The sequence below is a fragment of the Mirounga leonina genome, unplaced genomic scaffold (assembly GCF_011800145.1).
Source record: "Mirounga leonina isolate KUSES-001 unplaced genomic scaffold, KU_Mleo_1.0 Mir_82, whole genome shotgun sequence".
Classification (NCBI taxonomy): Eukaryota; Metazoa; Chordata; class Mammalia; order Carnivora; family Phocidae; genus Mirounga; species Mirounga leonina.
The window spans coordinates 58,401,037-58,413,797 of NW_023270825.1; the positions used below are offsets into that span (position 1 = coordinate 58,401,037).

The 12,761-nt window shown below is 36.6% G+C and overlaps 1 protein-coding gene across 8 annotated transcripts in view; it reads right to left on the reverse strand.

Annotated features, from left to right (window-relative positions):
• MIPOL1 (mirror-image polydactyly 1) overlaps window positions 1-12,761 on the reverse strand; it is a 321,775-nt gene that overhangs the window by 13,929 nt on the left and 295,085 nt on the right. The window lies entirely within an intron of this gene.

Consider the following 12,761-nt stretch of genomic DNA (forward strand, 5'->3'; position numbering starts at 1 on the left):
GATAAACTTACCTTTTATGTTTTTAACTTAGGTATTAAAAAATGTTGAACAAAAAAGTACTGAAACAAACTCTTAGAGACATCCCTACAGGGTCATAATATGTATTCCTATTCGATTAATTATGAATTATCCGAACTGTGCAGTCACTTCTTGATCTTGTCCACAAAGATATTTTGAGATAGTCTGTCAAATGACTGTTAAAATCAAGATATTTTAGAGTTCTTCCTCCTTACCTACCAGTTATAGAGGTTAATTCCTGAGATGCAGTTAGACTTGCAAAGACCCAGTATATGGTAACTGGGATCAGCCTGGCCGCCGAGGATAAGCTCTTAGTGGGTACATCAGTGAGTGACTTGGTGGGTCTGCAACTATGGTAACTGGACTGGCTGTAGGGTGCCATCCAAAAGCACTGTTAACTATTTCAATTAAGTACCTAAAGGGCTTAATTTGGGCTTTAACAGATACCCAAATAGGTCTACCTGATGATCTGTGGCATGGAAACAGAGTTTCTGGGCTGTGATGATATTTGGCAAATATGATGAGTTTGTAGGCCACGGCTTGCTTAAGCTGATATCGTTCCTAGTATGGTCCACAGCATATAGCACTTACTCTATTTTTAAATTTAATTTTGAGGGTTGGTCTACCTGTGTTTCAACATTCAAGATATATTTACTGAAAAACTTCATTGAAAGGTCCATGAGTGATTCTTTATTAAAAGCAAATATGAATTCCAAAATATTACCAACTTAACAACACTATGATGGTATTATGCATTTTGCCTTACCAAAAAAGACATCATTTTTTTTGAACAGGTTCACTATTATATAGATGTGGACCTAGAAACAGATATTATTTTTTATAAAATTTAAAGCCTAAGACATTTTTGTATTCTTGTTAGCAAACTCAGTGTTACTCTATAAATAAATAATTTGTGGTTAATTTGGAAATGGGCATAATTTATTTACCTGGAACAGGACATTATAACATTAATAGCTAAAATAAGATTTCAAATGTAATTATACTAGAGAAAATGAGGGAAAAATTGATACTGGCAGGAATGTAGAAAGCCAAAGTAATTATAACCAGGCCAATTTACTGAAGGAAAGAAGATATAGGACAATTATTTACTATTTAAATTCACATAAAATATTTTGAAAAGGACATCACAAGTATATCATTATAAGTAGATAATAAATAGGAATTCCAGATGAGCACCACTTTTAAGATTTTATTTATTTATTTATTTATTTGAGAGAGAGAGAGAGCGAGAGCACACAGAGGGAGCCTGACATGGGGCTTGATCCCAGGACCCTGGGATCATGACCTGAGCCAAAGGCAGATACTTAACCAACTGAGCCACCCAGGCACCCCAAGATATTAATTATAAAACAGATTTAAAAGATATTTGTCTTTTTCTTAGAAAATATTACTAATGCAAATGACTAGGGAAACTTTTAAAAGTCTTGACAAAAGATTGTGTTAAAAATCTTAGCCTTGGGGCCCTGGGTGACTCAGTCAGTTGAGCGGCTGACTCTTGATTTGGGCTCAGGTCATGATCTCAGGGTTGTGGAACTTAGCCCACCTAGGGCTCTGCGCTCAGTGGGGAGTCTGCTTCTTTCTGGCTCCCTCTGCCCCTCGCCCCCAGTTGCCCCACGCTCTCTCAACTAACTAATTAAATAAATAAATCTTTAAAAACAAAAATCTTAGCTTGGTTAACATGTCATTGATAAGTTTACATGGATATACTGTGACAATTAGAATCAAGCATTTGTCTCTCCTGTTAATCCTTATAAAATCTTTGAGATTAAGTAGAAACCAAAAAATGCATTTAAAAAGGCTCTCTTACTACTTACTTGATTCAGGTCTCTCCAATATTTTATGATTGTCATGAGATTTAAGAATTCCCATCAGTACTGAAATGTTGGTAAACTTACAGCCTATGTAGGCTAGAGCAGAGTACATGCCTCGGTTTTGTTTAAATACATTCAGTAAAAAGGCCTACATTCAGCAAAAAAAAAAAGCTGTGCATTCTTGGCTCTAGTTTTGACCTAAAAATAACTTTCAAATCAGTAATGTAAATTGAGTATACATAGTTTTCACAACTTCCACTATTCCAAACACAAGATGATACTCAGGAAATAAACTTTACCAAATTATTATGGTTCTCAAAATGATTTGGGGTCATGTCTTCCCTACACCTCTAATAAAGCAGTCCAAGTAACATTTGTCTTATTTGGGTCAGGCATGGGGCAGAACTGTAAGAGTGGCCAAGTTTGCCTTTATTTCTCAAAGAGCTATGCCTAAAATACTTTGATAATGATAATTATTACAACAGAATTCCACCAGTAATAGAGAACTCTAGAGAGAGAGAAAACCACAACCAAAACCCAAAATTAAATCCAATGCTGAGCAGAAATTGACCCAATGGCACTTCTTTCACTTCCCATTAAGAATCCAGTCTTCTATGGGGCACCTTGGTGGCTCATGGGTTAAGCAGCTAACTCTTGATTTCGACTCAGGTCATGATCTCAGGGTCCTGGGATAGAGCTCCAGGTTGGGCTCTGCACTCAGCAGGGAGTCCACTTCAGGATTCTCTCTCTCCCTCTGCCTGCCCCCCCCCCCCACTTGCTCTCTCTAAAAAAAATTTTTTTTTTTTAAGATTTTATTTATTTGCGAGAGAGAGAATGAGAGACAGAGAGCATGAGAGGGAGGAGGGTTAGAGGGAGAAGCAGACTCCCTGCTGAGCAGGGAGCCTGATGTGGGACTCGATCCCGGGACTCCAGGATCATGACCTGAGCCAAAGGCAGTCGCTTAACCAACTGAGCCACCCAGGCGCCCTCTCTCTCTCTCTCTAAAATAAATAAATAAATCTTTTTTAAAAAAAAGGAATCCAGTCCTCTCACACCTCTCACATTCTCCTCCCTTTGACTCTTAATACTAGCCTTAAAAAAAAAGCTTTTTGAGAACAATGTTATGTGATTGAAAAAAAGGCTGTAATAGTATCTGCATTTTATTATGAAACAAACCCAAATCTGTGAATTTCTGATACTGAAATTTTAGATATAAAATTATAGACAGTTATCAAAACAGATATATTTTGGGGATTGCATTATCTCTTTTTTTTTTTTAAAGATTTTATTTATTTATTTGAGAGAGAGAATGAGAGAGAGAGAGAGAGCTTGAGAGGGGTAGGGTCAGAGGGAGAAGCAGACTCCCTGCTGAGCAGGGAGCCCGATGCGGGACTCGATCCCGGGACTCCAGGATCATGACCTGAGCCGAAGGCAGTCGCTTAACCAACTGAGCCACCCAGGCGCCCCTGCATTATCTCTTATATGAAAACCAGGAATATGACTATTATCTCTGTCTACATATAAAATTGTCCCTGTTTGTTGTCAAGTGGTATTTTTGGCTGGATCTGCATCACTAAAAAAAAGAAAATGAAAACAAATTGGGTACATGCAGTCAACAATATTTAGTTTTAAAGCATCATTACTAACCATTTACTAATTAGCTTGTTGATTCTTGCATAAATTTCAAGATAAATCTGATTCAATAATTTCCCCTAAACTATTTTCCTGTTTAAAAAATATTTCAAGTAACTAACAAAGGATACAAATAATATGGATAGAATAATTTAGATCCTCAGATATTTCATTATATAAAGCATTATCACTTAGACGATATCATTATCTTTAAAGAATATCATTCATTCATTCAGAAATTAAGCAGTAAACTTGGATTTATCTCTGAGATTAAAAAGAACATAAAAAAATCTTAGTACATGCACACTCAACTGTGCTTAGATTAGATATAGGATATTCCTTATTCAATGTCACTAGTATCTAAGGTAGACAAGATGCCGAAAAGTTACCTTTATTTTATTTTATTTTTAAAGATTTCATTTATTTTGAGAGAGAGAGAGAGAGAGAGAGCAGCGAGCGTGAGCAGAGGGAGGGGCAGAGGGAGAGAGAGAATCTAACGTAGACTCCACGCTGCACACAGAGCCCTATACGGGCCTCCATCTCATGATCCTGAGATCATGACCTGAACTGAAATCAAGACTCAGATGCTTAACCGAATGAGCCACCCAGGTGTCCCATAACTCTATTTTAAATGTAGACTAACATTTGCTGTGTTCTATGTAACCTTGAATAATCAGGCTTGTCAATCAATCATAGTATCATTAGTATTAATTTAGAAGACTAGTAAAAAAAGTTAAACATATAACAAAATATATAAAACTGCATTCTTTACTTTTGTTTCACCCCATTTTAAAATTAGAACATGGAGAAAGAGTAGAGCTATATTTTTTTGTTATAGTATCTCTAAGGTAATTTTATTTCAAGTTTTGGATTTTAAAATAATAACTTTGGTATAATTTTACCCATGGCTTAATTAAGACTTTGTTAGTAAATTAGATGTCTAGATAGTCTGTTGGATTCCAATTAGTCTACGGCAGCACTAGTAGAGTGGATGATACTATTAGGAAAGTCCTTATAGAAGATAATAGAATACTTCACTTAAGCACCTACCTTAACATCAGAAAGTGATTGAGATAATAGGATGAATTAAGATCAAGTGACAGTTTTATTGGACTCTTTCACTTTGTCTGCGAGAGGATATTCAAATCCTATGTAAGATTCCCAAGAAAACTCAGTACCAGTAACAAGCCCATGAGGCTCCATGAGGGCAAGTAAAATGTGTATTTTGTTCATCACTGATACTTGGTAACTAGTAGAACAGGCTCTCAAAAATCAACAGGATATTATTTGTTTATGAATAGATATTATACACACATGTACACACACAGGGAGTAAGAAGTAATTTCATTTACAATCTCAACTCTAGAAAATGGATTGAAATTTTGATGATGACCCCTAAAAGTAGCTTTCAAGAATAAAAAAGCAAACTACTCCATATGGAGACTTATAGTAAATGTTTTATTCAGTCAAGGGCCCTTGCAGAAGAACATTAAATAATACAGCAGTTATCTGAATAGATTCCTCCCATTTTATTTTATATATATATTTTAAAGATTTTATTTATTTATTTGACAGAGGGAGAGAGAGAGGACAAGCAGGGGAAGTGGCAGAGGAAGAAGGAGAAGCAGGCTCCCCACTGAGGAGGGAGTTGGATGTGGGGCTTGATCCCAGGACTCTGGGATCATGACCTGAGCCCAAGGCAGATGCTTACTTAACTGACTGAGCCACCCAGGCACCCTGACTCCTCCCATTTTAAATGGAGGGAGTTTGGGAGCTTGGTGGGAAAGATCGTAAATGAAACTTCACCCTAAGTGAGAACTAAGTTAAGGTTATCCTTTCTGCTTCAGGAGGGATTTAGTTAATGTGATAACAACGAATTACTGATTCTGAAAACCAGTATTGTCACCTCTTCTTTTTGATTTCATAACTTGTAAGGAGACAAAAATGAAGCATGCAAAGGAATGAAGTTGCCGTGGATGTGGATTACTGATACATCATTTTTTTTTTTTTAAGACTTTTATTTATTTATTTGGGAGAGACAGAGCATGCACACGAGCAGGGGGAGGGGCAGAGACAGAGGGAGCAGCAGATTCCCCACTGAGCAGGGAGCCTGACACGGGCTCGATCCCAGGACCCTGACATCACAACCTGAGCTGAAGGCAGACGCTTAACTGACTGAGCCACCCAGGTGCCCTTACTGATGCATTTTCTATGGGAAAAGCATCAGAGTAAAAAATAAACAGACACATGACAAAATATGGGATAAACAAATTGATAACAAGGTCAACCATTTTAATTATTTCATTAAAAACTCTTGATTTCTAAGAACTGAAACAGGGTATGATAGTGGTATATTGAAAAAGGATGCAGATTTGTGGGAAGATTCCTCTTCCTTTTCTTATTCTGGCTTTTGTGTTCTGTCCCTGCTCCCCAGCTTCTGGGACAATCCATATGAACACTTGCTTAAGGTACATCTGAAAGTACATAGAAGTTCTTTATTTCTTTTAAATTGAAATGGACTGTCTGTTGGTGTATAATTGTCTAATTTAAAATATCAGTTTCACTATTTCAGAGTGCCTTCTGTTGAAAATTAAGAGTGATAAGTTGTTTCTTTCTAAGTGTTTTGAAAACTGCTCAATTATATTTCCTTAAAGTTTTTTTTCCTATGGAGAACTGATCCTTGGTTTCAAGATAAGGATATAGTAAATAGAAATTTGAGGTTTAATCTCATTCGTGATATTATTAGGCTGCTAGGTAGTCATTGCTAATTTCTGGCAGCTTAAAAACTGTATGTTATCAGACTCATATATTTTATATAGAGTCCTAAATTCTTTAGATAAATAAATCAATCTTCCTAAAACATCAAAATTCAGCAAAGTACTGTAACCATGAAAAGGCAGATTTCTCTGAAAAGATTATGACATATAATAGTCATAGAATATACATTATTTAACTAAAATTGCCATCAGAACAACATATAAAAGGGAAAATGTTATAAAGATCAACACCACATATATAAAAGAGGTTTATACTTTCATCTATCTTAAAAACAGTCTATTCCAAACATACACACACACACACACACATTTTGTATTTTATAGATAAGGAATTCTGGATGCATAGAAAGATGAGCATTTCTGACTGATTTTCATTTCTTTTTGATTTCTGATTTTTATATGCCACCTGTAAAAGTAATTTCCATTCTTTAATATCCATTCACTTCACAGTTAATACTTCTCAAGCACCATAGAAGACTTGAAATTAAATCACATACATTTTTCTTATATGTGTTAAAGTGTTAGTATTAGGGATTAATGGGCTTTATTCTCAGTATCAGGATTATTCATTGGTAGTATGTTAGTGACATAGGGATACATTAACTTTTTTGAGCTGACAGGACATTAGCAAACTGCTTCAGAGACTGAGTTACAATGATCTTAAATGTGAATTATATTTATGTTAATTTACTTACAGTAACTTATTCACCAGGATATTTTTCATATGATTTCCTTTAGTCTTACAGTATTTGCACTGTTAACAATACACACAGACTTTTATATTCTAGAAACTACCATATATTTGGCAGCAAAGATAATAAGGCCTTGTATATTTATGATTCTGATTTACTAAGTACTAGAGAGCAATTTGTTTTTTTAAGATTTTATTTATTTATTTGATAGAGAGAAAGCCCGAGCAGGGGGAGAGGCAAAGGGAAAAGCATACTCAAACTCAAAGGGAAAAGCATACTCCTTGCTGAGCAGGTAGCTGGATGCTGACTGGGCTCGATCCCAGGACCCTGGGATCACGACCTGAACTGAAGGCAGACGCCCAACCGACTGAGCTACCCAGGCACCCCATACGGAGCAATTTGTAAGGCCAATGAAAACTACTCTTTTCTTAATTGGTAGAGCAATTCTCACATGTGTGTGAAGAAAAGAGCCTCAAACCCACTTCCTGGTAAAATCCTACAAGTTTTTCAAATATTCTACAAAGCATGATACATGAATTATAATTTATTGTTATTTTTCCTTAGATTAGCTTAGGTTTGGGCAATATGGTAGTGTTTACATCTTCTGGTATGTGTTTTGTTACCTAAATTTGGTAGAAATATTTCTTTGACGGGGTGCCTGGGTGGCTCAGTCGTTAAGTGCTTGCCTTCAGCTCAGGTCATGATCCCAGGGTCCTGGGATTGAGCCCCGCATTGGGCTCCCCGCTCCATGGGGCCTGCTTCTCTCCACCACTTGTGCTCTCTCTCTCAAATAGATAAATAAAATCTAAAAAAAAAATTTCTTTGAGTAAATAACCTAGATGATATGAATGAATAATTTTTGTAAATCTGCTAGTAGCCTATCCTCATTATGTGCATTTTGAAACAAAATAATTATAAAAATTCTTTCTATATGCTGCTCTCAGCTGCTTATATCTGGACTTTTAAATACTCGCCCACCAACCTGGTTCAGAGAATTCGGATATCACCAATGGTATCACCTCACGAACTGATCTGCTGTCTGCCCAGCAGAGGAGTTACATATTGCCTTTTGAAGAATGACACCTCCAACCACAGCCTTGACATTTGGCCTATCTTTGAATGGCTTGAGATACAGCTCTTAAGAATAATCTTTATCATTCAGAATAACTTTGGACATTCTGACTTTTAGCACTAAACTCCACAAAAAGAGTTTAATTATGTGGGAAACAGGGTTATATAATCTAAATTGCTATCATTCCAAAGACAGTCTCATGGGTATTTCTATTATTTCCAGAGAAGAATCCTTGGAAGCCTTCCCTTCTTTTGCTTTTCAGTTTCTGGAAGCCAGTTTTGATGAGTTTTATATCTGCCATCTGACAGTACTGTTCTCAAACTCAACTTAATATTTTTTCTCATAAGTTTATAAGTTAGGGTTACATAGAAAGAAAATGAAATTAGTTCTTAGCATTGAACTAAAGACATTGTATTGATGGCACTGTTTCGTTTCTATCTCTTAGCCAGAAAAATCTTAAAATACCGACTACTTCTTTACCCTTCACATCTCTTTAGTCACCAAATCATAGTTTTTCTCTATAGTATTTCTGATATGAATCCCTTTCTTCCCTTCTCCCTGCTACCAACCTACACCAGCACACCAGTTGTCTGTTATTATTGTACTATATTATTATCACAGCTTCTTAGCTGGTACTTTTATTTCTAAAACCAGCCTGCTTCAATTAATCTTCCACAGTGCTAAGAGAGCCCGAAGTTCCTAAAACGCTATTTCTCTGCTGCTTTCAAAACTCTACATTGGTTTCTTACTCCCTATCACATGAAATCGAACTGCCTTTGCATCCTCGGGAAGGCTCTCGGTAATTCGGGTTATCTCGCCTGTCTGATATCCCACAGGGACCTCTGTTCTGCCAGCTGGCCCTCTGTACGATCTCCTCTCATAAAATATAGTCATATGCGTACCTTTGCTTCATTTATGCTGTTTCTCTCTTCTACACGCTCTTCTTTCCTCTCTGCTTATTCCTATCCTACTCATTCCAGAGGGCCAAGTTCAATTTCCTTGAGGCCTTCCTTTTCTCTATATTACCTGCACTGAACAATTAATTGGTTATTCACTACAATTCTCTTCTATGAAATGATTTTTAAAAAACAAGGTGAAATATATATATGAATATACTACTAGCATTATATACAGATACAAGATGTCATATTGTTTTGCATCCAACAATTCCACTTCCAGGAATTTGTGCCCTCTCTAAATTTTTAGCTAGAAGTATGTTTACTGCAGCAGTATTTGGAAACAACTAAATACACGTGCCCTAAACTTCCTATGGGCAGGAGCCTTATAGCATACCGTTTATTTACACTGCCAAATTTAATAGAGTGCTAAGTATATGATACAATGTTTTTTGTGGGGGTTTTTTTGGTGAGTTTTTACAAAGTCTTTCCCTGTATCTTGTAATAACACTAACAGATGGAAATAAAATCCAAATTTGTTGCTCCTCCCCACACTTCTAAAATACCATATCTTTTCAAGAAGAGAGAATTCGTTTTTAATTCCATGTAGTATATAGTCAGACCAAGAAACTTTTTGTATTAAGGCTGACACTGAAATGGCTAGGAGGAAAGGTATTACCAGCTGTAAAGGAACAGTTGAAAGAGTTCATCTTACTCATAATTGTTACCTTTTTGCCAAAAAGTTTTCATAGGCGGCGTGCTTCTAATGCTATATACATACACCCAAAGTCTTAAATCATTCATTTTAACCTGTCAAAAGTGCTGGTCCACTATTTTGACATGCTTGCTGAGAACAGATGACTTACTATCCTCAAGGCAAGCTATTAACTCCTGTCTAAACTTTCTCAATCTGAACTACTGTAAGACAGCCTTTGATGGGATGCACACTCTGCTTTTTTCAGCTTCACATCATTCTGCTCTATTATGTGCCAACATCTTTGAAGGCTATAAAAAAGCCATATTTTAACAAGTATAGAAATTAAAAGAATTTTTTTCTTAGTCGTACCATAAGAAGTATATCCAAATTAAATTCCTGCTATCACTATATATCCTTATATGTACAGCTTTTACAATTTAGGTCATTCTTACCATAGAAAGTACTTATGGTAATGTATTTTATTATTAGAGGACAAGATGAAATATTACCAATCTACTATAAAACACTCAGCACATTGGGGCGCCTGGGTGGCTCAGTTGGTTAAGCGACTGCCTTCGGCTCAGGTCATGATCCTGGAGTCCCTGGATCGAGTCCCACATCAGGCTCCCTGCTCGGCAGGGTGTTTGCTTCTCCCTCTGACCCTCCCCCCTCTCATGTGCTCTCTCTCAAAAAAATAAATAAAATCTTTAAAAAAAAAAAAAAACACTCAGCACCATATTTCTCTCTCTTCCATGTACCTGTAGAGATTTAAAATCTGCAGTTCTTCAGTGGCACTTCTATAAATAGTATAATTGTTTTTCTAATTAATAGAAACCTTTTCTAGCAATTACTTTTTAACTCAGTAATTCCACTTCCAGGAATTTGTGTCCCCTGCAGTAACTGCAGATATATGCAAATATTTAGCTGCAAGAATGTTCACTGTAGCAGTACTTTAAATCAACTCAATAGTAACAATAATGAATTAGTTAAATAATTATGGTACAACCATACAATAGATTTAGAGCCATTTAGACCACTTAGTGAAAGATTACACATAAAGTTTAGACAAAGTTATTCATCATATATTAAGTGAATTAAGTTATAAAATTGTATGTATTATATGAAAACATCTTGTAAAAATGCCAAGTTGCTTAGTGATATTTAAATTTTTTTCAAAAATTAATGTAAATTGTTTCAGTTATTTGAAAAAATATATATTATGATTAAAAAGCATTTTTAAATGTGTGGCCTATCAAAACAATATTAATTAATATATCTCTTGGTAAACATGAACACATGCACATAACTATTAAAGTAAACAAGGGGGCATTTAAAAGAGAAAAATGTAACCTCTTTCTTTCTCTTCCCATTCTCATTTATTTTTTTGCTGACCTCTCTCCAGGTATGGGAATCCTATGAGACTGACAGAGAGCTTAAAAGTTATATGTGGCTGTAGGTCAATGGAACAGAATAGAGAGCCCAGAAATGGATCCTCAACTCTATGGTCAACTCATCTTCGACAAAGCAGGAAAGAATGCCCAATGGGAAAAAGACAGTCTCTTCAACAAATGGTGTTGGGAAAATTGGACAGCCACATGCAGAAGAATGAAACTGGACCATTTCCTTACACCACACACAAAAATAGACTCCAAATGGTTGAAAGACCTCAATGTGAGACAGGAGTCCATCAAAATCCTAAAGGAGAACACAGGCAGCAACCTCTTTGACCTCAGCCGAAGCAACTTCTTCCCAGAAACATCGCCAAAGGCAAGGGAAGCAAGGGCAAAAATGAACTATTGGGACTTCATCAAGATAAAAAGCTTTTGCACAGCAAAGGAAACAGTCAACAAAACCAAAAGACAACCGACAGAATGGGAGAAGATATTTACAAATGACATATCAGATAAAGGGCTAGTATCCAAAATCTATAAAGAACTCATCAAACTCAACACCCAAAGAACAAAGAATCCAATCAAGAAATGGACAGAAGACATGAATAGACATTTTTCCAAAGAAGACATCCAAATGGCCAACAGACACATGAAAAAGTGCTCAATATCGCTCGGCATCAGGGAAATCCAAATCAAAACCTCAATGAGATACCACCTCACACCAGTCAGAATGGCTAAAATTAACAAGTCAGGAAACGACAGATGTTGGCGGGGATGCAGAGAAAGGGGAACCCTCCTACACTGTTGGTGGGAATGCAAGCTGGTGCAGCCACTCTGGAAAACAGTATGGAGGTTCCTCAAAAAGTTGAAAACAGAGTTCCCATATGATCCAGCAATTGCACTACTGGGTATTTACCCTAAAGATACAAAAGTAGGGATCCGAAAGGGTACGTGCACCCCGATGTTTATAGCAGCAATGTCCACAACAGCCAAACTGTGGAAAGAGCCAAGATGTCCATTGACAGATGAATGGATAAAGAAGATGTGGTATATATATACAATGGAATATTATGCAGCCATCAAAAGGAATGAGATCTTGCCATTTGCAACGACGTGGATGGAACTGGAGGGTATTATGTTGAGCGAAATAAGTCAAACAGAGAAAGACATGTATCATATGACCTCACTGATATGAGGAATTCTTAATTGCGGGAAACAAACTGAGGGTTGCTGGAGTGGGGGGTGGGGTGGGAGGGATGGGGGGACTGGGTGATAGACACTGGGGAGGGTATGTGCTCTGGTAAGTGCTGTGAATTGTGCAAGACTGTTGAATCTCAGATCTGTACCTCTGAAACAAATAATGCAATATATGTTAAGAAAAAAAAAAAAAGAAGAAGAAGGTAGCAGGAGGGGAAGAATGAAGGGGGGGAAATCGGAGGGGTAGACGAACCATGAGAGATGATGGACTCTGAAAAACAAACTGAGGGTTCTAGAGGGGAGGGGGGTAGGAGGATGGGTTAGCCTGGTAATGGGTATTGAGGAGAGCACATTCTGCATGGAGCACTGGGTGTTATGCACAAACAATGAATCATGGAACACTACATCTAAAACTAATGATGTATGGGGATTAACATAAGAATAAAAAAAATAAAAATAAAAAAATGAAAAAAAAAAGTGGAGTGAATAAAAATGCCATCTACGACTCGACAGTAGATTGGCAAAGCAACTGTATAAACATTTAAAAGATCAGTACT